The 25,767-nt window shown below is 48.1% G+C and overlaps 2 protein-coding genes across 3 annotated transcripts in view; one reads left to right on the forward strand and one right to left on the reverse strand.

Annotated features, from left to right (window-relative positions):
* The window catches only part of SSC4D (scavenger receptor cysteine rich family member with 4 domains), a 198,904-nt gene extending 174,365 nt beyond the window's left edge, over nt 1-24,539 (reverse strand). For both annotated transcript variants that reach the window (XM_068268683.1, XM_068268679.1), the window contains exon 1: nt 24,319-24,539. The gene's annotated coding sequence lies outside the window, so the exon portion shown is untranslated. The remainder of the gene's footprint in view (nt 1-24,318) is intronic.
* A 482-nt stretch (nt 24,540-25,021) lies between these two features.
* Nucleotides 25,022-25,767, forward strand: part of LOC137544971 (probable E3 ubiquitin-protein ligase DTX2) — an 80,318-nt gene continuing 79,572 nt past the window's right edge. The window contains exon 1 of the mRNA XM_068266070.1: nt 25,022-25,124. The gene's annotated coding sequence lies outside the window, so the exon portion shown is untranslated. The remainder of the gene's footprint in view (nt 25,125-25,767) is intronic.

Consider the following 25,767-nt stretch of genomic DNA (forward strand, 5'->3'; position numbering starts at 1 on the left):
ATTTGCAGGAGAAAAACAAGCAGCCTGAAACTTCAGTGCATGAGAACTGCAGGGGGGAAGAAACACACAATGATCTCTTGAGATTCAAAAGGAAGGGTGTATACAGCCTGCTTGTGTATGGATGTATTTTCTATGTGTGGACATGCTGTACATCAACCTACTTCCTGTTTTGGTGGCCATTTTGTTTGTTTGTTTATAAACAAACTTTTTAAAACTGTTTTTAACCACTTTTAATGTGGCGAGGAGCGGCAAAATTGTGTCAGAGGGTAATAGGAGATGTCCCCTAACGCACTGGTATGTTTACTTTTGTGCGATTTTAACAATACAGATTCTCTTTAATGCTATTGTCTCATATGATGATGATTCATTTTTTTTCCATAGTCTCGCAGTTAGCAATCATGTGACCCTCAACAAGACAAATTCAGCAATCATGAGGCCCCCAACAAGACCAATTCAGCAATCATGAGGCCCCCAACAAGACAAAGTCAGCAAGCGTGAGGCCCCCAACAAATCATGAGGCACTCAACAAGACAAATTCAGCAATCTTGAGGCCCTCAACAAGACAAATTCAGCAATCATGAGGCCCCCAACAAGACAAATTCAGCAGTCATGAGGCACATAAATAGACAGCATTTCACATAAATAGGCAGAATGCCCCCTTAATATGGTAGACACCTCTCACCTGGCTTCTGAATTCTCCTCTACTGGCTGCTGTACCTGGCAATACTGTTTTTGGCTGGATTGGGTGATGCTGTGGCCGATGTTGTGGCTGGGTTGGCTGGCAGTGATGCTGGGCTGTGCTTGGCTGGTTGAAGTAAATGCTGGCCTGACTGGCGGTGATGCTGTGGCCTTTTTGATAGTGATTCTGGGCTGGTTGGCTGGTGGTGATGCTGGGCTGGCTGGCCTGGATAGTTTAGGTAGCGACAGGTGCCCCCTAGTTAAGGTAGCACCAGAAGTACCCCAGTTTAGGTAGTGACAGGAGCCCCCCAGTTCAGTTAGTGACAGGAGCCCCCCAGTGTAGGCAGTGACATGCACCCCCCAGTTAGGTAGTGACAGGGACCCCCCAGTTAGGTAGTGAGTGACAGGGACCCCCAGTTGGGTAGTGAGTGACAGCAGGGACCCCCAGTTGGGTAGTGAGTGACAGCAGGGACCTCCGTTTAGATAGTGAGTGACAGCAGGGACCCCCGTTTAGATAGTGAGTGACAGCAGGGACCCCCAGTTAAATAGTGAGTGACAGAAGGGACCCCCAGTTAAATAGTGAGTGACAGCAGGGACCCCCGTTTAGATAGTGAGTGACAGCAGGGACCCCCGTTAGGTATTGAGTGACAGCAGGGACCCCCGTTAGGTAGTGAGTGACAGCAGGGACCCCCGTTAGGTAGTGAGTGAGTGACAGGGACCCCCGTTAGGTAATGAGTGGCAGGCGCGCTCCCCACTTACCTTGCCGCTTCAGACCTCTGGATCAGCGGGCGACTTGACCAGATACAGCAGGCGCCGGGCACAAATATGCGGAAGTGATGTCACTTCCGCATATCAGCGGTGTCCGCTAGGTCCTAGCGCCCGCTCTATCTGGGCGCCCGGCGCTGATCCAGGTCTGAATGGCAGCGCAGCGGGGACAGCAGGGCAGAGCGGGGCAGCGGCGGCCGGGAGATCCGTGGCACCCCAGGACAGATTGGGGGCACGGGATTGTAACCGTAATTAGCAAAGAATGGGGTTTGTTTAGTAGAAGAATGTACAGAGTTATTATAAGCAAATTCCGCAGATGGTAACAACTGAGCCCAGTTATCCTGTAATCCTGAAATGAAGCATCTGAGGTACTGTTCCAATGTCTGTTTGGTGCGTTCTGTTTGTCCGTTGGATTGGGGATGATAAGCAGATGAGAAGTGCAACTGTATATTGAGTAATTGGCATAGACTTTTCCAGAATTGTGACGTGAACTGAGTCCCTCTGTCTGACACAATGTTGTTAGGAACCCCATGCAAACGTACGATCTCCTTGATAAATACTATAGCCGTGATTCTGGCGGAAGGTAGGCCCGTCATGGGAATGAAGTGCGCCATCTTTGTCAATCGATCCACCACTGCAAAAATTGTATTTGAACCTTACGCATTTGGTAATTCTACAATGAAATCCATAGAAATTGAGTGCCATGGTCTATGAGGAACAGGCAGCGGGTCCAACAACCCCCATGGCTTAAAGGGAACCTTAACTGAACGGGGGGTAAAGAGTTTCACTTACCTGGAGCTATTACCAGCCCCCTGCAGCAGTCCTGTGCCCTCGGCGCCGCTCTGGAATCCTCTGGTCCCCCGCTGTCACTTAGTTTCGTTTTTGACGACTCACCAGTCGCCGGCCGCCATGCGTATTATTGGACGCATTCACCAATGCAATTAGCGCTATTGCGGGCCGCAACGCGTACAAAAATACGCGTTGCTGCATATCTACGCGTGCGGAATGCGGCAACGCGTATTTTTGTACGTGTTGCGGTCCGCAATAGCGCTAATTGCATTGGTGAATGCGTCCAATAATATGCATGGCGGCCGGCGACTGGTGAGTCGTCAAAAATGAAACTAAGTGACAGCGGGGGACCAGAGGATTCCAGAGCGGCGCCGAGGGCACAGGACTGCTGCAGGGGGCTGGTAATAGCCCCAGGTAAGTGAAACTCTTTACCCCCGTTCAGTTAAGGTTCCCTTTAAGCTTCGAACCCTTAATCCGATTACAAACTTGACAAGACTTAACATATTTCTCACAGTCTTTTCGCAGAGCTGGCCACCAAAAAGAGCGCCAAATTAATTCCCATGTCTTTGCACTGCCAAAATGCCCAGTCCACTGATGGTCATGATATAGTTTGAACACTTCCGGTCGATGATCCTCAGACACAAAGATCCTATTCTTGAAGAGCCATAAACCATCCTTGGCCACCAACTGTGCTTTAATTTTATCTGGTGGATCCATCCGAAGAACCCCGACAAAGTTGTTCCATCAGATCGGGTTGTATCAGTAGAAAGTTCTGTTTGGAAAGAACAGTGTCCATTACAGGTGACGTATCATCTTCTGGGAACATGTGAGACAACGCATTTGGCTTAGTGTTTCTTGAACCAGGCGGATATGTGATATGAAACGAAAATCTTGAAAAAAAAAGTGCCCATCTCGCCTGTCTAGGGTTGAGTCTCTTTGCCGTCTTCAGGTATTCCAAGTTTCTATGATCCATGTAAACAGAGCCGGGACAAGGTCCTCCAGCACCCAAAGCTGAGACACCAAAGTGCGCCCCTCCATCCCCCCCACCCCAGCCGTCACACACTGATTGCTATTAGACTAAGAGGTGCCCCGAGGCCCCCAACACCTTAATCTCTAGTTATCTGGCTTGCAGTCACTGCCATGTATCCCCTTTTCTTATTTCTTTCTGCTTCAAACACAATAGGAGAATGATAGCTAAGTGAGCTGTGCGCCCCCTCCTACACTGCGCCCTGAGGCTGGAGCCTCTCTCGCCTCTGCCTTGTCCCGGCCCTGCGTGTAAATCAGTATATCTTGGGATGCTCCTTCTAATAAATACCTCCATTCCTCCAAGGCATATTTGATAGCCAGTAACTCCCTGTCCCCCACGTCATAGTTCCTTTCGGCGTCAGACAATGTATTCGTAATGACCGTAGCGTGATCTGAAGGCTGTCTTCCATTCATCTCCTTCTCTTATTCTTACTAGATTATAGGCCCCTCTGAGATCCAGTTTTGTGAAGATCTTAGCATCTCGTAGTTTCTGAAATAGTTCTGCCATCAGTGGTAAAGGGTACCTATTCTTGATCGTGACTTTGTTCGATTCCCAGTAATCAATGCAAGGTCTGAGAGTCCCATCTTTTTTCTGTACAAAAAAGATTCCAGCACCAGCAGAGGACTTCGAAGGTTGAATGAAGCCTTTTCTTACATTTTCCTCGATGTATTCTCTCAACACCTCCTGTTCTGGCTCCGACAGGGGAAACATTCGGCTGAAGGGAATTGCTGAACCAGGAAGTAAGTCGATGGGGCAATCGTATGGCCGATGAGGAGGTAATACGTCTGCTTTCTTCTTATCAAAAACGTCAAGGAAGGCATGGTATTGTTCAGGTATGACTTCTTGAAAAGAAGTGGTACAAAGAAGAGCACCTACTGATCCTGAGTGCTCCCTTATACAACTTTTGTCACAATAGGTAGAGGGAAAAGATATGGTGCCGGAAGACCAGTTGATAGCAGGGTTATGCGCCTGAAGCCACGGTAATCCTAAAATGACGGGATGTGATGGTGATGTAAGGAGATCCAATGTTAGCTGTTCCTTATGTAACCCTTGAATAGTGGTGGCTATGGGTAGTGTCTCCCAGATGACAGGTCCAGAGCTGACTTTGCTACCATCAGCTAGGTGAATGAGAAGGGGATTCTTCTTATACTGCATAGGAATTTGATGAGTGGTAGCAAAGGTAATGTCCATAAAGCAACTACATGCGCCGGAGTCGATGATGGCTGAAACTTCAAGGTTTCCTTCGGTTAACTGAAAAGAAACAGGGTGTAACGATTGTGGAACTTTCTCCGTGATCAGCGCACGACGCGTGCGCTGACACGGCGGAAATCCTCCACAAGCGTATATTTGCAGGCACCCAGCAAAAGGTGCTACGCACCTGTAGAGGGAAATTCCTGTCGGCAGATGACGCTGGGGAGTGCAGAGGAACCAATCCTCTGTACCTCCACAAGTGCCAGACAGGAATTGTACGAAGCGCAGAACTCAATCGCAAGAGAGGCGATTGCGAATGAGATTGAGCAAAGGGACAGGTTGTATGTGTGTGCGCCAATCCAGTCGCCACCCCGCGACCGCGCACACACAACAGCAGATATGAAATAGGAACGCGATCGCGAGAGGTGCGATCGCCAGACGTGACACAAGGCAGATCAGAATAGAATACGAGGGTAGCAAAGGCACAGCAAATAATACAATAAGGAGATACGGAAAATAACAAACGCTAGCTAACCGCAAACACCGCACTCATTCGCAACAGTGCACGCGGTTATGCGCGGTCTCCACGTGATAAGCACAATAGAGACAAGCACGCCTAACTAACCATCGACAGACAAACATGAAACAGAGGACGCGAGCGCTTTCTTAACGGTTACCTCACCGAGCCTCCAGCAAGCGTAGCAGACAAGACAGACACACGAAAACAGGGACAAGCGAGAGATAGGATCCACAGCACTAGCAAAAAGTGGCTAGCGCGACCCAGGTACAGAGTAGCAGAACAGAAGGATCCCCAGCGCTAGCGAAAAGTAGCTAGCGCGATCCCAGGAGACAGAACAGAAGAGATAGCTGGTAGCAACCGCTGCACCAGCTATACTCCAAGAACAGAGATCAGAACCATTTCCTGTCGACCACCTTTGGGACAGGACAATGGCAACAGGCAAGACAAGACAGAACAGGCAATACGGATAATACAACCTGACTGGGCTAGAAGGGGAGCCTAAAGCAACCCCCAGGAATTAACTATACTAGATAGCAATGGCTGACACTCCAGCAGTGTCCATCAGGAACAGACCATGGAAAGGAAATGACCAGCAAAGCCTTCTGGGAAACATAAAGCTCTTATAGTGCCAGTCATCAAAGAAGGCAGGTAGGGGATTTGCATAACGAATGTATGCAAATTCCCCGGCAAGATAACAGACCAGAAACTTGCAATGGAAAGACAGGTCTCTGTTCCAGAGACCTGCAGCCCACAGACTAGAGGAATGGACAAACAGCTGTCTGCCTGTGCAGCCAGCTGAGCGGATCGTCACACAGGGACAGAAAAATGATTAGAAGCTGGTCGGATAATCTTGAAATTACCTACAGGTCGTATCCACAGCGCTTGCTTCTTACCAGGCATACGAACCGGGCATTCTTCTAGGAAATGGCCTGCTGCACCACAATAGAAGCATACATTTTCTTGACGTCGTCTCTGTCTTTCTTCTGGAGGAAGACGAGGGCGGATTACACCGATCTGCATTGGCTCAGGCTGATCTTCAGTTGTCACAGGAGCAGGAGGGCTGGTAGGGAAGGAAGGTACCCAGTTGAAGCGTGGATTACGCTCACTGACCCTTTCCAACTGGCGTTCCCGGAACCGCCTGTCAATTTGAACTGCAGCAGTGATTAATAATTTCAGAGTAGCGGGAGCATCAGCTCTAGACAGTTCATCCTTGATGTGGGCTGAGAGTCCCTTCCGGTATTGATATCTTAAAGCAGAATCATTCCAGTCTGTGTCGGCCGCCCAACAGCGGAACTCTGAAGTGTATTCTTCCACCGTCCGACGACCTTGACGTAAGTAACCTAATGCGGTCTCAGCAGTAGCACCGCGCTGCGGGTCATCATATAAAACGGCCATAGCCTCGAACAGGGTCTCTGAAGTTGCTAGGGACGCATGCTTCTGATCCATGAGATTATGGGCCCATGCTTTGGGTTCACCCTGAAGCAAGGAAATGATGAGTCTCACCTTGATTTCCTCTGAGAAGTACGTGCGAGGTTGCAGGCTAAAATATAACTGGCAGGAGTGACGGAAGGCATGGAATTTGGTTCTGTCTCCAGAAAAACGTTCAGGCATAAGTACACGTGGCTCAGGAGGAGGCGTTGCAGCTGGAGGTGCAGGAGCTGTATTGTTGACTGGGGGAGGGTTAGTTACTGGAGCTTGTACCCTGACTGCAGATAGTGCCCCAACTCTTCCTTCCAGGCGTAAATGACTGGTCTTTAATTCCTTAATGGCATCAGTCAGGGCTGCCATTTGTTCATATAGGGTAGTCAGAACCTTCGCTGCCTCAGCGGTCTCCATGTCGTGGCTGTAGTATTCTGTCACGTACCTGGAGTTATGAAGACAGTTTTGCTGAGGGCAGCAACTCCTGCAACTTACCACCCAAAGGCACTGAGCTGGGAACAGGGCACTCTGGTTGACACGGGGCAGAAGTGCTCGCAGAACCAGTAGTTGGAGTAGACCCGGAACTGGAGACTTCCGAAGGACGGGTCTGGTACTGCAATGACCCGTACACCAGTGTTGGTCTTGACACGCAGATCCTGTAGTGGGTAGACAGCAAAGCAGATCCTTGAACAGGCCGGGGTCGGTAACAGAGCGGGTAGTCAGACAAACAGGGTTCGGCAACAGAGCGGGTTCTCAGACGGGCAAGGTTCGGAAGCAGAGCGGGTAGTCGTACGTAGCAGGGGTCAAAGCCAGAGCGGATAGTCAGACAAGCCAAGGTCAGCATGGAGCAGGATCAGTAAACAGGCAGACAGAATGTCATGTCACGGGAACCAACTATCTGCAATACTACAGCACAGAGGTCTGGGCTCTCCAGGCTTAAATAAGCCTTTTGGCGCGCATCGCGCGCATGGCGTAGCGCATCATGCGCGCACGGCGCAACGTGTTACGCGCGCATGCATGCACAAACACACGCGCAAACACGCAAAAACAAAGAAGATGCATAGAACAGAAGTCCCTGTGCGTGCGCATGCACGGCCCTCACACCAACGCCTTTCGGCGCCAACGCTTATGATGCGCAACACGCACCGGCGAGCACCGACAGACCACCCCGCAAGGAGGCCAGCATCCGCATGTGCCAGCCGCCTCGCCTGGACAGGTAACTGACCGTGACAATAATGTGGCAGTGTTTCCCACATAAAACACATAATTGATAACATTTCTCTCACATCTCACATGTCAATTCTGACAATATTGTCAGAAACATCTGATCTGTGTCATGCTTGTTCATGGTCTATGGCTAAAAGTATTAGAGGATGCAGGGGATCAGCAGGATAGCCAGGCAACAGGGCCCTCCACCCCTTACGTCCCACACAAGAGACCTGGGCCCATATGCTCCTGAGTTTTCTCCTAGGAGATACATTTTCCTTTTCCACACCCCTGACCTATCCACCACTTCCATAGACAAGGTCTCCTCCTGCCTATCAGCCATCTCCTCCTGGATGTCTGCTAGGTTCCTAAAACTAAACCTGGACAAAACAGAATTTATAATCTTCCCACCCCGGCCATCCCTGACCCTCCCAGATGTACAGGTCACTGTTAACCACACTACCATTCTCCCTACCTCTCAAGTCCGCTGTCTGGGTGTCACCCTAGACTCCGCACTCTCCTTCACCCCTACATCCAAAACCTCATAAAGTCCTGCAACTTCCACCTCCGTAACATCTGCAAGATCCACCGTTTCCTGACCTCTGCCACCACCAAACTCCTCATCTATGCCCTCATAGGTTCCGGCCTTGACTACTGCAATGCCCTTCTGTCTGGTCTCCCTATGACCTGAATTGCCCCGCTGCAGTCCGTCATGAATGCGGCAGCCAGAATTATCCACTCCTCCCTTCACTCCACCATAGCAGCTCCCCTCTGTGAATCCCTTCACTGGCTTCCTATCCAGTCCAGAATCAGATTCAAAATACTGTGTCTGTCCTACAAATCTATCCAGAAAACCTGCCCAACCTACATTTCCAAACTTACTCCAAATTACACACCTAGCCGCTCATTCCGCTCCTCCAATGAACTTCGCCTGACCACCCCCTGCATCACCCAGTTCCATGCACGCCTCCAGGACTTCTCAAGAGCTGTTCTAACACTATGGAACTCCCTACTTCCTCCCATTAGGGTTGCCCCCTCCTTCAACATCTTCAAGAAGGGCCTCAAAACGCACTTTTCACTCTGGCCTATCCCCTCTCACTGGTGCTCTAAACCCGCAGCTGAACTCTGGTCTCCTACCTTTCATGTCCCTACCTTTCCCTCTAGATTGTAAGCCTTTGGCAGGGTCCTCCTCCTTGTGTTCCCTATCTGTTCATGCAGTCATTACAGTACACCCATGCTATGGATTTGAGTGAACCTGACTTGCCTAATCTCCATGCTCCTATCCAGTGATTGACTAAGCATTACCTTGTTCTCCTACATTGCTGTGTGATCTGGATTGCATGTATTCCTGTATTGTCTTATTACTGTGTGTCACCCCTAAATATTGTGTGTTACGCTAACTAATGTCTAGCGATGTGTAATATGTTGGCACTTTATAAATACAATACATAAATTCATTTTCTCTTTAAAATAAAGTTTCAGTGCTTTGAAATTGAAAAAGTAGGTAATAAAGTACTGTCAAAATTATTTAGAGTATTTTCTTTCTTGCTGGGAGTTTAATAGGCATATTGTATTGACAAGGTGTGAAAATATCACCTAGGAGAAAACTCAGGAGAAACAGTGAATTCCATATGGGCCCAGATGTGCCATGGGCGCACTACTCAGGAGCACACCTGGCAGGGAGGAGAGTGAACCAGTGGCGGACATACGGCCGTGCAGGCCGTGCCGCCGCACGAGGGCCCCTGAAGTTCCGCTGCTTCAGGGGCCCATTAAGTATTGCAGGTTTTTTTTATTTTTTTATTTTTATTTTTTTTATTTTTTTAACCTGGGGGGCCCCGACTCCTGTCCTCCCCCCTCACCTCGGGCCCCCCATCCACCCTCACCTCGGGCCCCCCCCCCTCATGCGGCGGGAGAGCGGAAAATACAGGAAGTCTCCGGCCGGGGCTGCAGCAGACGCTAGAGGGCGGCAGCTGCCGCTTGGTCTCCAACTTGGAGACATATCGGAAACTAAGCAGCAGCTGCCTCTAGCGTCTGCTGCAGCCCCGGCCGGAGACTTCCTGTATTTTCTGCTCTCCCGCCGGCCGCCGCGCATACCGGGAGGGGGGCCCCGAGGTGAGTGAGTGAGGATAGGAGTCGGGCCCCCCACCCGGATAGCTACCCACCCGGCTACCTACCCCGCTACCTAACCACCCACCCGGCTACCTACCCGGCTACCTAACCACCCTGCCGGCTACCTACCCACCCACCCGGCTACCTAACCACCCTGCCGGCTACCTACCCGGCTACCTACCCACCCACCCGGCTACCTACCCACCCGGCTACCTAGCTACCCACCCGGCTACCTAACCACCCACCCGGCTACCTACCCCACTACCTAACCACCCACCCGGCTACCTAACCACCCTGCCGGCTACCTACCCACCCACCCGGCTACCTGCCCACCCGGCTACCTAGCTACCCACCCGGCTACCTAACCACCCTGCCGGCTACCTACCCGGCTACCTACCCACCCACCCGGCTACCTACCCACCTGGCTACCTAGCTACCCACCCGGCTACCTAACCACCCTGCCGGCTACCTACCTACCCACCCGGCTACCTACCCACCCGGCTACCTAGCTACCCACCCGGCTACCTAACCACCCTGCCGGCTACCTACCCGGCTACCTACCCACCCACCCGGCTACCTACCCACCCGGCTACCTAGCTACCCACCCGGCTACCTAACCACCCTGCCGGCTACCTACCTACCCGGCTACCTACCCACCCACCCGGCTACCTACCCACCCAACCGGCTACCTACCCACCCACCCGGCTACCTACCCACCCTGCCGGCTACCTACCCACCCACCCGGCTACCTACCCACCCGGCTACCTAGCTACCCACCCAGCTACCTAACCACCCTGCCGGCTACCTACCCGGCTACCTACCCACCCACCCGGCTACCTACCCACCCGGCTACCTAGCTACCCACCCGGCTACCTACCCACCAGGCTACCTACCCACCCACCCGGCTACCTACACACCCGGCTACCTAACCACCCACCCGGCTACCTAGCTACCCACCCGGCTACCTAGCTACCCACCTGGCTACCTAACCACCCTGCCGGTTACCTACCTACCCGGCTACCTACCCACCCGGATACCTACACACCCACCCGGCTACCTACCCGGCTACCTACCCACCCGGCTACCTACCCACCCGGATACCTAACCACCCACCCGGCTACCTACCCGGCTACCTAACCACCCACCCGGCTACCTACCCGGCTACCTACACACCCACCCGGCTACCTACCCACCAGGCTACCTACCTACCTACTCACCCGGCTACCTACCAACCCACCAGGCTACCTACCTAAAGACCCACCAGGCTACCTACCCACCCAGCTACCTAACCACCCACCTACCCACCCACCAGGCTACCTACCCACCCGCCTACCCAGCCACCCACCAGGCTACCCACCCGGCTACCCAGCCACCCACCAGGCTACTTACCCACCCGGCTAAGGGCTACCTACCTACCCACCCGGCTGCCTACCTACCTACCCACCAGGCTACCTATCCACCCAACCACCCATGGGAGCTGCGCGCCGGATGGAGGCTGGGACAGGAGGTCTGCTGCTGCAGGTGAGTAAATGCTGCACCCGGCTACCTAGCTACCCACCCGGCTACCTAACCACCCTGCCGGTTACCTACCTACCCGGCTACCTACCCACCCGGATACCTACACACCCACCCGGCTACCTACCCACCCACCCGGCTACCTACCCACCCGGATACCTAACCACCCACCCGGCTACCTACCCGGCTACCTAACCACCCACCCGGCTACCTACCCGGCTACCTACACACCCACCCGGCTACCTACCCACCAGGCTACCTACCTACCTACTCACCCGGGTACCTACCAACCCACCAGGCTACCTACCTAAAGACCCACCAGGCTACCTACCCACCCAGCTACCTAACCACCCACCTACCCACCCACCAGGCTACCTACCCACCCGCCTACCCAGCCACCCACCAGGCTACCCACCCGGCTACCCAGCCACCCACCAGGCTACTTACCCACCCGGCTAAGGGCTACCTACCTACCCACCCGGCTGCCTACCTACCTACCCACCAGGCTACCTATCCACCCAACCACCCATGGGAGCTGCGCGCCGGATGGAGGCTGGGACAGGAGGTCTGCTGCTGCAGGTGAGTAAATGTTTTTTTTTATTATTTATTTTAGCAGGTGTATGTTCTGGGCAGGTTTGCCACATGATTGCGTGTATGTTCTGGGCAGGTCTGCCACATGATTGCATGTATGTTCTGGGCAAATTTGCTACATGATTGCATGTGTTTTCTGGGCAAATCTGCCGACATGATTGCACGTATTTTCTGGGCATATCTGCCGACATGATTGCAGGTATTTTCTGGGCATATCTGCCGACATGATTGCAGGTATTTTCTGGGCATATCTGCCGACATGATTGCAGGTATTTTCTGGGCATATCTGCCGACATGATTGCAGGTATTTTCTGGGCATATCTGCCGACATGATTGCAGGTATTTTCTGGGCATATCTGCCGACATGATTGCAGGTATTTTCTGGGCATATCTGCCGACATGATTGCAGGTATTTTCTGGGCATATCTGCCGACATCATTGCAGGTATTTTCTGGGCATATCTGCCGACATCATTGCACGTATTTTCTGGGCATATCTGCCGACATCATTGCACGTATTTTCTGGGCATATCTGCCGACATCATTGCACGTATTTTCTGGGCATATCTGCCGACATCATTGCACGTATTTTCTGGGCATATCTGCCGACATCATTGCACGTATTTTCTGGGCATATCTGCCGACATCATTGCACGTATTTTCTGGGCATATCTGCCGACATCATTGCACGTATTTTCTGGGCATATCTGCCGACATGATTGCACGTATTTTCTGGGCAAATCTGCCGACATGATTGAATGTATTTTCTGGGCAAATCTGCTCACATTATGTGTATTTTCTTGAGAAAACCTGCACAATTATGTGAATTTTCTGGGGAAAGGGTCACCAAAACTGCGGCCCACTGTCTTTGCGTTGCACTTTTCAAGGGAACCTGAGGTGAGAATAATATTGAGGCTGCCATATTTCTCTCCTTTTAAGCAATACCAGTTGCCTGGTTGCCGTTCTGGTCCTCTGCCTCTTATTCTTTCAACCATAGACCCTGAACAAGCATGCAGCAGATCAGGGGTTTCTGACAATATTGTCAGAACTGAGAAGATTAAGCTGCATGCTTGTTGCTGGTGTAATTCAGTTTATTACTGCAGCCAAATAGATCAGCAGGGCCGCCAGGCAACTAGTATTGTTTAAAAGGAAATAAATATGGCAGCCTCCATATCACTCTCACCCCGGGATCACTTTAAATTACAGTTAGCTCCGCCCTTATCCGATCATTGCCACGCCCATTTTTTGCCGCGCCGCTACGCGCCGCAGGTTCTATCCACGCCCATTTTTTGCCACGGCACGCGAAGCGCCGCAGGTTATAGCCGCACCCATTTTTTGCCGCGGCGCGCTTAGCGCGCCGCAGGTCAGGGGGGCCCACAATTGATATTTTGCACAGGGTCCCACTGCTGCCTGTGTCCGCCACTGGAGTGAACGGCATCCACATCAACAGTAAAGCCTTCTGCAGGCAGCAGGTGAAGACTGCAGTGGAGATTTGGGTATAGGAACTAAAAAGAATGCAGGAGATCTGTCAGACCTCACAACACAATTTAAAAAGTTAAAAATTAGTGACATGGGGCCATACAGTACACACTTATTTATTACGTCTAATAATGTTTGCAACTCGAGTGTTTGTAAGTACGGGATTATCTGTAGCTACCTTAGGGCCCTTTTTCACTACAAAATATCAAATCTGGTTTCCATGCATTTTCCTACTTTGTGATTATACACAAAGCAAAATCCATCTGGGTATAAAAATGTATACACCTAACTACATATGTGCAAAAAAAAACAACAAAAAACATGTAGTAGACAGACTCTTAAAGTATCTCTTAAGGATTTTTTAGACATGAAAATAAGATATTTACCTCAGTAGTGGGAAGTCCACATTTACTGGATAGTCCACATAATTTCTCCAATCTTATATCTCACCATTCCAGCAAAGGGTCCTTCTAAAGTTATTTGACTGAACAGAAGTCAGTCTAGTAAGCTTATTCAGCCTCTTACCTGGCCGTGGGCAAGCACAACCTGACTGGGCATACATGAATAAGGTCCACTCATGCCCAGTAGCAGGGCCTGGCCGAGGCATAGGCTGGAGAGGCTCCAGCCTCAGGGCGCAGTGTAGGAGGGGGCGCACAATTCATTCAGCTGTCATTTCTAATTGTATTTGAAGCAGAAAGAAATAAGAAAAGGGGATACATAGCAGCGACTGCAAGCCAGATAACTAGATATTAAGGTGTTGGAGAGGTTGTGGGCCCTGTGGCACCTCTTAGTCTAATAGCAATCAGTGTGTGACGGCTGGGGTGGCAGGGATGGAGGGGCGCACTTTGGTGTCTCAGCCTTGGGTGCTGGAGGACCTTGTCCTGCCTCTGCCCAGTAGCATGAAGTGCTTGTGTATGGATGACAATAGCCATACACAAGTGGCTTAGTTCTATATGCTGCTCAGTAGGGCATATGCCAGTAGGGATGGTCTAGTTCACAGCCAGGAGCGCGGTCAGAAGTGTACTCCAGTTAAATAAGTTTGGAGGGACCCTTTGCTGGAACGGTGGAATGTACAGGCAGAGCCGGGACAAGGTCCTCCAGCACCCAAGGCTGAGATACCAAAGTGCGCCCCTCCACCCCAGCCATCATACACTGATTGCTCTTAGACTAAGAGGCACCCCAGGGCCCCCAACACCTTAATCTCTAGTTATCGGGCTTGTAGTCACTTCCATGTATCTCCTTTTCTTATTTCTTTCTGCTTCAAACACAATTAGGAATGACAGCTGAATGAATTGTGCGCCCCCTCCTACACTGCGCCCTGAGGCTGGAGCCTCTCCAGCCTATGCCTCGGCCCTGTGTACAGGTGCCCATTAACAGTACAATTTTTAGCAGTCGTATTTCCAGATTATTCAAATCGTACTGTATGTAAATAGAAAAAGTTAGTGGTGGATTCAAGCAATCCTGTATGATTGCATTATCAATCGTTTTACTGTAAAAAAAAAAAAAATACATACAATGGGAACTGGTTTCAATACTTCAAATAGGTAGAAGTAGAACTATGCATTCATTTAATATGATCTTTATCTTAATGCCTTGAGAAAAAGGACTGTCCAGAGACTTCCCTTTACTGACGTAAATATCTAACTTTTATTTAAAAAAAAAAAAAAACACACTTCAGGACTATCATCATGTAGCGTAGAGCAGCGCAGCAGACACGTGAGACCATCAGACATAAACCAAAACACAGCAGAGGAAACCACAAGAAGCGTGTGTAAAACTTGCACCTGCAATAAAACGCGAGCTTGCAGGAATTTTGGCTCTGCCGTCCCCCGTAGCTTGGTGACATCACGGGGAGTCGTGGTTATCCAGGCAGTGAGCAGTGTGCGGAGCAGCCAGCAGAGTGCAGCCAGGCAGAGCGCAGGAGAGGACAGCAGCGCCAGCTGACAGCGGGGGACACGCAGCTCACGTAAGTGCTCAGCTCTACACCCAATGCCACAGCTCAGCGCTGCACTTATCTCTGGAGAGGCTGGGGGCTGCTCACCATCGTACGTGTCACATGTGCCTGCTGATGTCTGGCCTGTCACGGGAAGGAGCCCCCCTCCTCCACTACTACTACTACTACTACACACAGTGCTGTTGTCACTGTGTACCCTGATCACTGTATCCTTCTGCACAGTGTACATGTAGCGCCATCCACTCCCAACCAGCACTGACTTCACAGAGCAAAGCTTATTATGCTGCTGTTTTGCTGCCTCGGGTGGCAACCAGGAGGATCTAGTTTGTGATTAATACTTTAGTCACCATGGAGCTTCCCTACCACTCCTAGTCAGACTTGCACAGAGATCTACTTGGCAGGTGATGACTTGTTGATGTGGGCTTGAGATGACGTTTTGGTAAGTCCCTTTGAAATGAAAAGTGTTTTTAGCTGTGATATTCAGTCCTGATCTGTGGAGGATTTGCAAGTGCTTAGTATTGAGTGATGTGTGGATGTGTTAAAAAAAAAAGCAGCAAACAGAAAAAAAATACATCTGGTTTGTAGTTTTTGTTGATACAGTCCTTGAATATTTTGGACAACATGCCTGTCATAGTTATGCAGTGATATATTACCTCGATAGGAAATGTGGCCTTTCAGTCACTGCCTGTTAGATTATGTTTACAAACTTTTCTACTAGACTGGATATCATTAGAGAACATAAATGATCCTGCAGCGCAGGCCAGATTTTACTGAAAATTATTTAAAAGGAATAAGGGCCCATTCACACTTAGAAGCGCAAAACGCCGGCGATTTTTGCTGGCGTTTTGCGAGAGTGAATTTTCCGCGATTTCATGCGGAAAAATCACTGGACAGTGCAGCGATTTCTCCGCGATCACGTTTAGCGCTTCTATAGCACTGAAATGCGATTGCTGGGAAATTGCCTGAAAATGGTGCAGGGTATGCGTTTTGCGATTTGCGGCGATTAGCGCAAATCGCCCAAGTAAAACGGGCCCATAGGGTTTTATTACACTAGCGCTTTCAAAAGCACTAGCGTTTGAGTGTTTTGCTGAAATCGCTGGCAAAACGCTCAACGTGTGAATGGGCCCTAGAGTTTTTTGGGGTTTTTTTTTTTTTTAACACACGAAAAGTTGCTTGCATGGTTGCCATGCTGATTATGGTTTGAGTCACTCCTAGGCGTTCTGGTTCACCATGAGCTTGCTGGGCAATCTGTGACTCCACAAAAATCTGTAATACAGAATCCCAGAAAAGTTAAATACAAAGGCTCCTTCCACACTACATCTGTTGCTTTCCATTGCAATGTATAATATAATCACAGCATGATTTATATTTCTATGATGCATTGGCAAATACTTGGTGCAGTATGACAGGCTCCATCAGAATAACACACAGAATGCTGTGTGTCTACTGGACAATGTGCGTGTTTACAGTGGTCGTGAAGCCTACTTTAATTGTACTGAATGCTTCACTCTATGCCTCATATTGCATTTTAAATGTGCTATGCAACTTTTCAGATTTGTAATTGTCTTGCAACATAATGTGCATAGTGTGAAAGTAGCCAAAACTGTCGCCATATGATTTTAATCTGCTCACAGAAACTGGAAATATATATGCGTCCAGTTTGTGCCTTTGTCCAGCAAACGGGACGTAGTAACGCGTCCTGTCAATTTGTGACACATGCGCCCCCTGCTCATTCATGGCGGGACTCAGGGCCCGTTTCCACTAGCACGAATCTGCATGCGTTTCCTGCATGCAGATTCGCATAGACAATACAAGTGGATGGGACTGTTTCCACTTGTCAGGATTTTTGAGCGTTTTTCTGTGCAGAAAAAATCTGCATGGCAGAGCCATCAGAATTTGCATACCGCTATGCGATTCGTATACAATGTATTTACCGTATTTGCTGCCGTATAAGACGCACTTTTTCTCCCCAAAAATGGGGAGAAAAAGTCCCTGCGTCTTATACGGCAAAGGCAGGGAATCCCCAACTTGCGAATGCCCGCCGATACGAACCGCAACCCGCCGCCATTGGGGATTCCCTGCCTGTGTCCCCGCTGGGCCTGGCCTGCCCCCTGCGTGCCACATCTCTCCCCATGTAATAATTTCTTTCCCCCCCCTCCCCCCGACATGCATGCGTCTCCCCGGGTCACCCGCCCCCTGCGTGTCTCGCTATCCCCGTTGTACATATGTCCCCCAGTGTCAGCAGCAGCAGCAGCGGTGGAGGCTTACCAGATCCATGCCGCCGTGAGGACTGCAGACACCCGGCTACTCCGTGTGTTTCCTCTACTGCGCGGCTTGTACTGATTGCGTCATCAGTAGCCGCGCAATAGAGGAAACACACGGAGTAGCCTGGTGTCTGCAGTCCTCACGGTGGCATGGATCTGGTAAGCCTCCACCGCTGCTGCTGCTGCTGACATATGTACAACGGGGATAGGGAGACACGCAGGGGGGGGGGGGGGTGACCCAGGGAGACGCACGCCTGGCGGGGGGGTAAGAAATTTATTACATGGGAAGAGATGTGGCACGTGGGGGGGCAGGCCAGGCCCAGCGGGGACACACAGGGGGAGGAAGGACACAGAAGGACATATGAGGAGAAGGGGTGGTCAGGACACATGGGGGAGAAGGGGCACACAGGACCCATAGGGAGACACCATTTGGGGGATAACATGTACAAGACGCCTCTGGAATATGGACACACCAAGTAATATAAATATATATAATCTGGTTTTTGCCCTCTAAACCTGGGTGCTTCTTATATTCCGGAGCGTCTTATACGGCGCGAAATACGGGTAATAGGAAATTCGCATGCGGTTTTGGTATGTGAATTTTAATGCAAATTCGCATACGATTTCGCATAGAAACAATGGAAAAGCACACAGGCACTGCCATGGTTAAATTCGCATACATAGTCATCCATGCGAAAGGAAATTGTATGCGAATTCGCATGTGAAATTCGCATACAACCGCATGTGAAATTCGCATCCGCATGCAAATTTTTCCCGCGGCAATTCCCACCACACAAGTGGAAACGGGCCCGTAGAGGGGAGGTATTGGTGAATGGGGACATGTGTTCCCTAAGCCAATCTGAGCCTTCCTGGAACAAATGCACATAGTTACAACCAGTAACAATGTGCATTCTTAAGTGTTTGTCTCTTCCAGCTCATCTATCACCACAGATTGCTGGCAATCAGTGTTTTGTGGTGACAGGAGCTGAGAGACTGATACTGTAAATTGGTAGGCCTTTTTATACTATTTCATAAAGTTTGCCCTCCATACCTAGCCTAATTAACCCTGTACATAGGCCATTAACCCCTAAGGGCCTTTTCACACTGGTGCGGTGTGGCATTTTTACCGCACCCCACCACAGGACAATATTAGTCTGTGGGGCCTTTCATACCGACGTGGTGCGACAGAAATTATGTTTTTGCCGCATACCTGACGCGAGGGCAAACCTATGTTAACGTGCGGCTCTGTATTGACGTGCAGCGGACCAGAAGTCGTGTAAGTCTATGGCGATGCACTTGTTAATATAACTGCCACAAGTTTTACACGTTGTGCATGTGCAGAAGCATATTGTAGCAATATGGTTCCACGCACGTGATTGCTTCGGCCACAGAAAGTAAGCATCACCCTGCTTGGCCGGCTGCCAGATGGGGATTACCGCGTACTAACACGGTAATCCCCAATGGCCTGTTTTTGGCAGTGAAGTGTGGCCCCTGGGCCACACCACTACCACCAATCTGCAGTGTGAAGCCGGCCTGATCCTCCCTCTCCTTAGCCATTTAGCCCTTGGGGTATTTCTGATCCCCACTTGTACTACCTTTCGGGACTTTCCCCCTCTATAATTTCTCCACCTATCCTTATTTCTGTCTATATTCTTCTATTCTTTTTATTATTCACCAAAAAAACTGTCTTAAAGAGACTCCGTAACAAAAATTGCATCCTGTTTTTTATCATCCTACAAGTTCCAAAAGCTATTCTAATGTGTTCTGGCTTACTGCAGCACTTTCTGCTATCACAGTCTCTGTAATAAATCAATGTATCTTTCCCCTGTCAGACTTGTCGGCCTGTGTCTGGAAGGCTGCCAAGTTCTTCAGTGTTGTGGTTCTGCTATGAACTCCCCCTTCCAGGCCCCTCTATGCACACTGCCTGTGTATTACCGGTATTTAGATTAGGGCAGCTTATCTCTTCTCTCTTATCTTTTACAAGCTGGATAAAATCGTCCTCTGAGCTGGCTGGGCTTTCACATACTTATGGTGTGTACACACTTGAAAGATAAATGAAAGATATCAGACCAATTTTACCCCCTTCCATGTAGTATGAGAGCCATACCTACACAGTCTATTCTATGGAGCTGAACTCCCCATCAGATAAAATCTTTGCAGGATGCTGCACACAAAGATGCCCGTACACACTCAAAAGATCATTATCTGCAAAAGATCTGTTCCTGCAAAAGATCCATTCCTGCAAAATGCATTCATAGTCTATGAGATCTGCAGATCCTCATACACACTTGGTTTAACAGACAATTATCTGCAGATCATCTGCAGATCAGATCCACCAGGATGGATTTTCAGATCTGCAGATGATTGCCAGATATGCAGATGAAGTATGTTAAACCAAGTGTGTATGAGGATCTGCAGATCTCATAGACTATGAATGCATTTTGCAGGAATGGATTTTTTTGCAGGAACAGATCTTTTGCAGATAATGATCTTTTGAGTGTGTACGGGCATCTTTGTGTGCAGCATCTTGCAAAGATTTTATCTGATGGGGAGTTCAGCTCCATAGAATAGACTGTGTAGGTATGGCTCTCATACTACATGGAAGGGGGTAAAATTGGTCTGTGATCTTTCATTTTCCAAAGACTTTTACCTCAAGTGTGTATGAAGCATTAGGAATTGCAGACAAGGGCAAAGCTGTTTGCAGGAAGAAAAGAGCAGCCTGAAACTTCAGTGCATGAGATTCTGCAGGGGGGAAGAAAAACACACAAATGATCTCTTGAGATCCAAAATGAAGGGTGTATACAGCCTGCTTGTGTATGGATGTATTTTCTATGTGTGGACATACTGTACATCAACCTACTTCCTGTTTTGGTGGCCATTTTGTTTGTTTACAAACAAACTTTTAAAACTGTTTTTAACCACTTTTAATGCGGCGGGGAGCGGCGAAATTGTGACAGAGGGTAATAGGAGATGTCCCCTAACGCACTGGTATGTTTACTTTTGTGCGATTTTTTTTTTTTTTTTTTTTTTTTTTTTTTTTTTTTTTTATCTACCTATCTGTGTGTGGTATGACCAGGAGGTTTTTTTTTTTTCTGTGGAAGAGGCATGCACCATCCTCCAGCAGAGCAGCAGTGGGGACGATTTGGCAAGAAAATTGCTCATTGTGACCATGTCTGTAGGACTGTCATCTCACCACTTGAGGAGGGTTCCTGATTCTGCTGGCATTGAGTCTGCTGATGAGAGACAGAGGCCACAGCAGGGGGCTCGATGGACAACACCACTGTAGCTAGCAGTGGTGGTCAAAGGGGAGCCAGGCACAGACAGGGTGTACGGCCACTGGTACTTAACAGGCCGGAGGTAACATATCACATTCTAACTGCCACTTGGTCACCCTAATCTTGCTGCGCCCAACATCCCACCTTTCACAGCTGCTACCGGTGGATCGATGCCCACTGACAATCTGGTACCAGTTGACCTTTTCCATCTGTTCATCACAGAGGAATGGTGCTTAAAATTAACTTTATTAATTTAAAAGTATATTGTGAAGACTAACCTAGCCTAATATACTGGTATCTATCTGGTTTTTACAGGAATGTACCGTAATTAGAACTCAATTCTAATAGGCCAAAATTTGAAAAGGGCCTCTTGTCCTAGATGCTGTTTGGCAATGACGCCTTCCCCCTACCCCCGGATATAGAGATCTGGCATTGCACAATGCATACAGAATGTGGACAGAGATGTGAAATCACAGGATGGAGGAACGCAAACACTAGATAGTGTATACGCTAAATACCATTTCCCATCCGCACTCTCCTGCTCCAGGACCCCATAGCAGTCACTAGTGCTATGATCTGTACTACATACTGTACCGAAACTAGCTGTTGTTACTAATGGGCATCTAGAGTGCAGAAAAATGAATCTTCTAGAGCCGTTTTATACATCACCTTGTGATTTGTCTCGCACAGGGCTATATAAAAATATGATGTTCGCTCTTCAATAGATAACAGGAATATACAACAGAATGAATTGCCGGAGGATTGCTGGCAGGAGACATAAGGATGTTTCATGAAGATTGCAGACTTGGCAAGCTTAGAAAGCTGCCTCCTTTTTAATTTAGGAGTTTATTTCCTGAAATGGACAATGTGCTTGCGCTCTGTTTTTTTTGTTGTTTTTTTTTGTTTTGTTAAAAAGAACAGCTATGTGTGCTTCATTCTGGCAATGCTTGTTTGCAAAAAAAATACGTTATCTTTTTGTATGGGAACTAAAAAAAGTCTTCTGTAGGGCAGCTTTATCAAGACCAGAGCAAAAAGTAGAGCAGCTGCCCAGAGCAGTCAGTCAGGTTTCTGATTACTGTGGCACTGATTGAGGTGGATTGCCCTACCTAGTTCCTTTATGTTTTTTTCACCTGTCTCTATAAGTCGCACCCTGTATCTTTACTTATATAAAAAAACATTTTGTGTGCAGGATTTCATTTGTTACTGGTTTACATGCTCATGTAATTAAAACAGGCTTCTTGGCTATTTATCATCCAGTTTACATTTATGGATAATTAAAGGATACCCGAGGTGAAATGTGACATGATGAGATAGACACGTGTTTGTACAGTGCCTAGCACACAAATAACTATGCTGTGTTCCTTTTTTTTCTTTCTCTACCTGAAAGAGTTAAATATCAGGTATGTAAGTGGCTGACTCAGTTCTGACTCAGACAGGAAGTGACTACAGTGTGACCCTCACTGATAAGAAATTCCCCTTTTTACCTCTTTCTTGCTCTCAGAAGCCATTTTCTGCTAGGAAAGTGTTTTATAGTTGGAATTTCTTATCAATGAGGGTCACACTGTAGTCACTTCCTGTCTGAGTCAGGACTGAGTCAGCCACGTACATACCTGATATTTAACTCTTTCAGGCAGAGAAAGAAAAAAAGGAACACAACATAGTTATTTGCGTGCTAGGCACTGTACATACACATGTCTATCTCATCATGTCACATGTCACATCTGGTATCCTTTAAATGTGTTGCCATTTATTATCTATTGTATTTGTAAAGTGCCAACATAATATGCCATCTGACGATAGGAGAGATTCCTCCCCATATCTTGCTCTTGGTAACTCTGAAACAGGAAATAAGGAAAAGTTGCCTATGTGGAACTCAAACGACATAAAAGTCTTCCCTTCACCATGCTATTCAACATTTTAAGGTTGAATTCTAGTCTTCAGTCCTTTTCTTTCCAAGTTGCATATAATTTGCGTTACATTTGCACGCAAATTAGAATTTGCATCTCATTGACCATCCTTTGTATTTAGAAAAATTTTGTTAGCGCAAGCATTCTGCTGAATAGCCAGTGAAAGGAGGCTTTGAGACAGCTGTAATATTAAAGACACTCAGTAACAAAATTTTCATCCTTTTTTTCTTCTATCCTATAAGTTCCTATACCTGTTCTAATGTGGTCTGTCTTACTGCAGCCTTTCCTAGTTGCACAGTGGCTGTATTATCTCTGTTATATAATCTAATCTTCTTTTCTTTGACGGCTTTGTTGGCTGAGGCAGGAATGTGCTGCTCTACTGTGATAGGTAGAAGCTATACACACTCTCTCCACGCCCCCTGCAGACTCTGTATGAGTCACAGACCGATCTTCTTCTCTCAGCCTATCACATGCTGGTTGCCAGCCATGTCCTTTGTAAACACTGCCTAAAACTGGCAATTACAAGCCAGGATTGCAGCAGGGAGTGGCAGAAACGGCACAGAGGGGCCCAGGAGAACATAATAAATAGAATGGTATGCCTTTTATTGTAAGAATTTTAGAGTACAGTTTCTCTTTAAGTTTACCATAGTGTATTATGAATGTTCAAAGCTTGTATTCAACGTAATCTGCTATGTCATCCAGAAATTTTTACTATTGTAGTTTCAGATGAATGATAACTATTGTATTTTATTTTGCCGAGGGCAAAGTTTTATGATAAACCTAGCCCATTTCAGACACTGCCAGAAGTTTCCACTTGAGGCCTTTAACCAGCTGAGCGGTCTGGACGAGCTCAGCTCGTCCAACACCGCCAGCGGCTGCCGCTCAGGCCCTGCTGGGCCGATTTTGATGAAATAAAAAGCAGCACACGCAGCCGGCACTTTGCCAGCCGCGTGTGCTGCCTGATCGCCGCCGCTCTGCGGCGATTCGCCGCGAGCAGCGGCGAAAGAGGGCCCCCCTAGCCGCCTGAGCCCTGCGCAGCCGGAACAAAAAGTTCCGGCCAGCGCTAAGGGCTGGATCGGAGGCGGCTGACGTCACGACGTCGGCTGACGTCGATGACGTCACTCCGCTCGTCGCTATGGCGACGATATAAGCAAAACAAGGAAGGCCGCTCATTGCGGCCTTGTTTATTCTGGGCGCCGGAGGCGATCGGAAGATCGCCTCCGGAGCGCCCTCTAGTGGGCTTTCATGCAGCCAACTTTCAGTTGGCTGCATTAAATAGTTTTTTTTTTATTTAAAAAAAACCCTCCCGCAGCCACCCTGGCGATTTAATCAGAACGCCAGGGTGGTTAATGAGACTTGGGTTGTATGAGGAAAGAGGAGACAGATGCTAGAATAGCTGCAGAGCTTGCTGTGGATATGTTATTATTGATGGAGTTACGTCATGCCTCTGTTCACTGCATTTTGAAAAAACCTATGCATTTTATTGTATGATTAGTGGTAGTTGCTATGATCTATCACTGAGCAACATGGAAAGGAGTGCCTTGCAGATGCTAACTGTAGATATCCTGCAGAAGTTATTTAGCTATGAAAGACTGGGCCAAATAAGAAGAACTTTGGAGGTGATACTTACAGCTTAGGGATGGTGTATCACCAGCAACATGAACCTTGAGGAAGGAGTTGCATCTGTAGGTGCAGTCCAGAGAAGAGGTATTCCACAGGAGAACATCCATGGTCAGAAACAACCACACTGCAGCTCAGCAAGTTGAATTGATACTCAAGGAAACCTAAGGGGTTGAAAAAGATGGCATTTGCACCAAACCTTCTCTCGCATTTGTGGATGGGAAGAGTGACAGTGAGTCTTATCTAGAGATATTTAATGTTATAGATGCTGACTCAGGCCCTAATACTCTTGCCAACTGAAGCACTTTTTGCGGTTTGCAGCTCTCCACAACTGATAACTGATTTGTTAAAGCGGACCCAAACCAAACATTTTTTTTAATTCAAAATATTTCGTTGCACCACTCTGACACATACAAAGATAAATAAACACTCCTTCAAGCCTATGAGCATTTCAGTGCATGCTTTTCACCCTTCTCGTTTCATAGCTAGGATTATACTGGGGGCAGCCATTAGCAATTCCTCCATTGCCAGACACCATCTACTCCACCAGTTTGCCGGAAAAATCCCGGCAATATGAAAGGAAGGGAGGGGTTCCTCCAATAAATGTAAAATATTTTATATTTGTCATCATGCAGCTGAAAAAAGGCTGCTATTTATTATTATAATTTAGAAAATAGATTTTATTTCTGAAATCTTGTATTTTTAATTTGGGTCCGCTTTAAGTAATTTTCAGCAGGACCCAACTCCATAATAATGTCCTTAGAAGATGTGAAATATTGGTAGGTGAAGCTACGCCACACACTATTCCAAACGCTGGTGGGTACATTTATATAGCGTAAGTGAAAGCATGTGGAAAACACCAGCTAGTTACATCTCCGTTATTTGCTTGGTGAGGACCATCTGTGCTTTGACTTAACAATCTAGCCAGTGCATCTATAGGCCATTTGCTGTTATGATTGTAATGTGGCTCTATTTCAAGTGTCTGTGGAATGTATACATAATACACTGATTATGGACCTATTCAGTGGAATAACAGCACTGAAATTTGAGCTCTCAATCATATTACCGTACATCTGTGAACTATGGGATCCCTACTATTCACTTTGCATGTTGAGTGTGTTTGGAGCTGTGTTTGCGTGCCATGTTGCTTATGGCTGGCCAGTACTGTCTTTGTTGTTAGAGTGCAGCATACAAAATTGCAAATGTGGTCTATATCGCGTATTCATAACATGATTACCCCCACTACATGGCCTCTCCTTTTTTAACATGTGGTGGATAGACCGTCTTTTCATTCTACAGTGCTTATAAAACTTTCTGCTATGTTTAAAGCAAATTTGAAGTCATAATAAACATATGAGATAGTGAATTGTATCTGTGGTAGTGCTAATAAGTAGAACATGAGTAGCAAAGAAGAGTCTCCTATTTTTATTAAAACCAAGCAGAATTAATGACCCTTTTG

The sequence above is a fragment of the Hyperolius riggenbachi genome, chromosome 2 (assembly GCF_040937935.1).
Source record: "Hyperolius riggenbachi isolate aHypRig1 chromosome 2, aHypRig1.pri, whole genome shotgun sequence".
NCBI classification, from domain to species: Eukaryota; Metazoa; Chordata; class Amphibia; order Anura; family Hyperoliidae; genus Hyperolius; species Hyperolius riggenbachi.